This window comes from Ambystoma mexicanum, chromosome 14 (genome assembly GCF_040938575.1).
Source record: "Ambystoma mexicanum isolate Mex_15411 chromosome 14, UKY_AmexF1_1, whole genome shotgun sequence".
Classification (NCBI taxonomy): domain Eukaryota; kingdom Metazoa; phylum Chordata; class Amphibia; order Caudata; family Ambystomatidae; genus Ambystoma; species Ambystoma mexicanum.
The window spans coordinates 592,117,602-592,123,601 of record NC_090940.1 but is presented as its reverse complement, the minus strand read 5'-3'; positions in this window follow the sequence as shown (position 1 = coordinate 592,123,601).

Genomic DNA, 6,000 nt, shown 5'->3' with positions numbered 1-6,000 from the left:
TTTGGGCATCCAAAGTTTTCAACTTTTTTGCAGGCCTAAGATGCATTTTAAAGGCTTGTTTGCCTGCTAACATATTCTGAACTTTCAGGGGTGTAGGATGCATTTTTCGTGCCCAATATATTTTTGGGAATTTCAGCGGTCTAGGATGCGGGTTAATGCCCCTTTCAGGCTGCAAATGTTTTTGGGACATTCAGAGCTCTCTGACACAGTTTTTGGGCCACCAACATTTTCTGGACTTTAGGGGGTCTAGGATGTCTGTAAACCCCTTTTTTGGGCCTCCAAATTTTTCAACCTTTTTGCAGGCCTAAAATGCATTTTAAGGCCTTTTTTGGGCTGCTAACATATACTGAACTTTCCGGAGTGTAGGATGCATTTTTCGTGCCCAAAATCTTTTTGAGAATTTCAGTGGTCTAGGATGCAGGTTAATGCCCCTTTCAGGCTGCAAATGTTTTTGGGACATTCAGAGCTCTCCGACACAGTTTTTGGGCCACCAACATTTTCTGGACTTTAGGGGTCTAGGATGATTGTAAACCCCTTTTTTGGGCATCCAAAGTTTTCAACTTTTTTGCAGGCCTAAGATGCATTTTAAAGGCTTGTTTGCCTGCTAACATATTCTGAACTTTCAGGGGTGTAGGATGCATTTTTCGTGGCCAATATATTTTTGGGAATTTCAGCGGTCTAGGATGCGGGTTAATGCCCCTTTCAGGCTGCAAATGTTTTTGGGACATTCAGAGCTCTCTGACACAGTTTTTGGGCCACCAACATTTTCTGGACTTTAGGGGGTCTAGGATGTCTGTAAACCCCTTTTTTGGGCCTCCAAAGTTTTCAACATTTTGCAGGCCTAAGAAGCATGTTAAGGCCTTTTTTGGGCTGCTAACATATACTGAACTTTCAGGGTTGTTGGATGAATTTTTTGTGGCCAATATATTTTTGGGAATTTCAGTGGTCTAGGGTGCGGGTTAATGCCCCTTTCAAGCTGCAAATGTTTTTGGGTCATTCAGAGCTCTCTAACAGTTTTTGGGCCACCAACATTTTCTGGACTTTAGGGGTCTAGGATGCCTGTAAACCCCTTTTTTGGGCATCCAAAGTTTTCAACCTTTTTGCAGGCCAAAGATGCATTTTAAGGCCTTTTTTGGGCTACTAACATATTCTGAACTTTCAGGGGTGTAGGATGCATTTTTCGTGCCCAAAATATTTTTGAGAATTTCAGTGGTCTAGGATGCGGGTTAAAGCCCCTTTCAAGCTGCAAGTGTTTTTGGGACATTCAGAGCTCTCTGACACAGTTGTTGGGCCACCAACATTTTCTGGACTTTAGGGGGTCTAGGATGTCTGTAAACCCCTTTTCTGGGCCTCCAAAGTTTTCAACCTTTTTGCAGGCCTAAGGTGCATTTTAAGGCCTTTTTTGGGTTGCTAACATATACTGAACTTTCAGGGGTGTAGGATGCATTTTTCGGGCCCAATATATTTTTGGGAATTTCAGTGGTCTAGGGTGCGGGTTAATGCCCATTTCAAGCTGCAAATGTTTTTGGGTCATTCAGAGCTCTCTGACAGTTGTTGGGCCACCAACTTTTTGTGGACTTTAGGGGGTCTAGGATGTCTGTAAACCCCTTTTTTGGGCCTCCAAAGTTTTCAACCTTTTTGCAGGCCTAAGATGCATTTTAAGGCCTTTTTTTGGGGCTATCATATACTGAACTTTCAGGGGTGTAGGATGCATTTTCTGTGCCCAATATATTTTTGGGAATTTCAGTAGTCTAGGGTGCGGGTTAATGCCCATTTCAAGCTGCAAATGTTTTTGGGTCATTCAGAGCTCTCTGACAGTTTTTGGGCCATCAACATTTTCTGGACTTTAGGGGGTCTAGGATGTCTGTAAACCCCTTTTTTGGGCCTCCAAAGTTTTCAACCTTTTTGCAGGCCTAAGTTGCTTTTTAAGGCCTTTTTTTGGGCTGCTATCATATTCTGAACTTTCAGGGGTGTAGGATGCCTTTTTCATGCCCAAAATATTTTTCAGAATTTTAGTGGTCTAGGATGCGGGTTAATGCCCCTTTCAGGCTGCAAATGTTTTTGGGACATTCAGAGCTCTCTGACACAGTTTTTGGGCCAACAACATTTTCTGGACTTTAGGGGGTCTAGGATGTCTGTAAACCCCTTTTTTGGGCATCCAAAGTTTTCAAAGTTGTTGCAGGCCTAAGATGCCTTTTAAGGCCTTTTTTGGGCTACTAACATATTCTGAACTTTCAGGGGTGTACGATGCATTTTTCGTGCCCAAAATATTGTTGAGAATTTCAGTGGTCTAGGGTGCGGGTTAATGCCCCTTTCAAGATGCAAATGTTTTTGGGACATTCAGAGCTCTCTGACACAGTTTTTGGGCCACCAAAATTTTCTGGACTTTAGGGGGTCTAGGATGTTTGTAAACCCCTTTTTTGGGCCTCCAAAGTTTTCAACCTTTTTGCAGGCCTAAGATGCATTTTAAGGCCTTTCTTTGGGCTGCTATCATATTTTGAACTTTCAGGGGTGTAGGATGCCTTTTTCGTGCCCAAAATATTTTTGAGAATTTCAGTGGTCTAGGATGCGGGGTTAATGCCCCTTTCAGGCTGCAAATGTTTTTGGGCCATTCAGAGCTCTCTGACACAGTTTTTGGGCCAACAACATTTTCTGGACTTTAGGGGGTCTAGGATGTCTGTAAACCCCTTTTTTGGGCCTCCAATTTGTCAACCTTTTTGCAGGCCTAAAATGCATTTTCAGGCCTTTTTTGCCTGCTAACATATTTTGAACGTTCAGGGGTGCAGGATGCATTTTCCGTGCCCAAAATAATTTTGGGAAATTCACTGGTCTAGGATGCGGGTTAATGCCCCTTTCAGGCTGCAAATGTTTTTGGGACATTCAGAGCTCTCGGACGCAGTTTTTGGGCCACCAACATTTTCTGGACTTTAGGGGGTCTAGGATGCCTGTAAACCCCTTTCTTGGGCCTCCAAAGTTTTCAACCTTTTTGCAGGCCTAAGATGCATTTTAAGGCCTTTTTTGCCTGCTATCATATACTGAACTTTCAGGGGTGTAGGATGCATTTTCTGTGCCCAATGTATTTTTGGGAATTTCAGTGGTCTAGGGTGCGGGTTAATGCCCATTTGAAGCTGCAAATGTTTTTGGGTCATTCAGAGCTCTCTGACAGTTTTTGGGCCATCAACATTTTCTGGACTTTAGGGGGTCTAGGATGTCTGTAAACCCCTTTTTTGGGCCTCCAAAGTTTTCAACCTTTTTGCAGGCCTAAGATGCATTTTAAGGCCTTTTTTTGGGGCTATCATATTCTGAACTTTCAGGGGTGTAGGATGCATTTTTCGTGCCCAAAATATTTTTGAGAATTTCAGTGGTCTAGGAGGCAGGTTAATGCCCATTTCAAGCTGCAAATGTTTTTAGGTCATTCAGAGCTCTCTGACAGTTGTTGGGCCACCAGCATTTTGTGGACTTTAGGGGGTCTAGGATGTCTGTAAACCCATTTTTTGGGCCTCCAAAGTTTTCAACCTTTTTGCAGGCCTAAGATGCATTTTAAGGCCTTTTTTTGGGCTGCTATCATATTCTGAACTTTCAGTGGTGTAGGATGCCTTTTTCGTGCCCAAAATATTTTTGAGAATTTCAGTTGTCTAGGATGCGGGTTAATGCCCCTTTCAGGCTGGAAATGTTTTTGGGACATTCAGAGCTCTCTGACACAGTTTTTGGGCCAACAACATTTTCTGGACTTTAGGGGGTCTAGGATGTCTGTAAAGCCCTTTTTTGGGCCTCCAAAGTTTTCAACCTTTTTGCAGGCCTAAGATGCATTTAAAAGCCTTTTTTGGGCTGCTAACATATTCTGAACTTTCAGGGGTGTAGGATGCATTTTTCGTGCCCAAAATCTTTTTGAGAATTTCAGTGGTCTAGGATGCGGGTTAATGCCCCTTTCAGGCTGCAAATGTTTTTGGGACATTCAGAGCTCTCCGACACAGTTTTTGGGCCACCAACATTTTCTGGACTTTAGGGGTCTAGGATGATTGTAAACCCCTTTTTTGGGCATCCAAAGTTTTCAACTTTTTTGCAGGCCTAAGATGCATTTTAAAGGCTTGTTTGCCTGCTAACATATTCTGAACTTTCAGGGGTGTAGGATGCATTTTTCGTGGCCAATATATTTTTGGGAATTTCAGCGGTCTAGGATGCGGGTTAATGCCCCTTTCAGGCTGCAAATGTTTTTGGGACATTCAGAGCTCTCTGACACAGTTTTTGGGCCACCAACATTTTCTGGACTTTAGGGGGTCTAGGATGTCTGTAAACCCCTTTTTTGGGCCTCCAAAGTTTTCAACATTTTGCAGGCCTAAGAAGCATTTTAAGGCCTTTTTTGGGCTGCTAACATATACTGAACTTTCAGGGTTGTTGGATGAATTTTTTGTGGCCAATATATTTTTGGGAATTTCAGTGGTCTAGGGTGCGGGTTAATGCCCCTTTCAAGCTGCAAATGTTTTTGGGTCATTCAGAGCTCTCTAACAGTTTTTGGGCCACCAACATTTTCTGGACTTTAGGGGTCTAGGATGCCTGTAAACCCCTTTTTTGGGCATCCAAAGTTTTCAACCTTTTTGCAGGCCAAAGATGCATTTTAAGGCCTTTTTTGGGCTACTAACATATTCTGAACTTTCAGGGGTGTAGGATGCATTTTTCGTGCCCAAAATATTTTTGAGAATTTCAGTGGTCTAGGATGCGGGTTAAAGCCCCTTTCAAGCTGCAAGTGTTTTTGGGACATTCAGAGCTCTCTGACACAGTTGTTGGGCCACCAACATTTTCTGGACTTTAGGGGGTCTAGGATGTCTGTAAACCCCTTTTCTGGGCCTCCAAAGTTTTCAACCTTTTTGCAGGCCTAAGATGCATTTAAAAGCCTTTTTTGGGCTGCTAACATATTCTGAACTTTCAGGGGTGTAGGATGCATTTTTCGTGCCCAAAATCTTTTTGAGAATTTCAGTGGTCTAGGATGCGGGTTAATGCCCCTTTCAGGCTGCAAATGTTTTTGGGACATTCAGAGCTCTCCGACACAGTTTTTGGGCCACCAACATTTTCTGGACTTTAGGGGTCTAGGATGATTGTAAACCCCTTTTTTGGGCATCCAAAGTTTTCAACTTTTTTGCAGGCCTAAGATGCATTTTAAAGGCTTGTTTGCCTGCTAACATATTCTGAACTTTCAGGGGTGTAGGATGCATTTTTCGTGGCCAATATATTTTTGGGAATTTCAGCGGTCTAGGATGCGGGTTAATGCCCCTTTCAGGCTGCAAATGTTTTTGGGACATTCAGAGCTCTCTGACACAGTTTTTGGGCCACCAACATTTTCTGGACTTTAGGGGGTCTAGGATGTCTGTAAACCCCTTTTTTGGGCCTCCAAAGTTTTCAACATTTTGCAGGCCTAAGAAGCATTTTAAGGCCTTTTTTGGGCTGCTAACATATACTGAACTTTCAGGGTTGTTGGATGAATTTTTTGTGGCCAATATATTTTTGGGAATTTCAGTGGTCTAGGGTGCGGGTTAATGCCCCTTTCAAGCTGCAAATGTTTTTGGGTCATTCAGAGCTCTCTAACAGTTTTTGGGCCACCAACATTTTCTGGACTTTAGGGGTCTAGGATGCCTGTAAACCCCTTTTTTGGGCATCCAAAGTTTTCAACCTTTTTGCAGGCCAAAGATGCATTTTAAGGCCTTTTTTGGGCTACTAACATATTCTGAACTTTCAGGGGTGTAGGATGCATTTTTCGTGCCCAAAATATTTTTGAGAATTTCAGTGGTCTAGGATGCGGGTTAAAGCCCCTTTCAAGCTGCAAGTGTTTTTGGGACATTCAGAGCTCTCTGACACAGTTGTTGGGCCACCAACATTTTCTGGACTTTAGGGGGTCTAGGATGTCTGTAAACCCCTTTTCTGGGCCTCCAAAGTTTTCAACCTTTTTGCAGGCCTAAGGTGCATTTTAAGGCCTTTTTTGGGTTGCTAACATATACTGAACTTTCA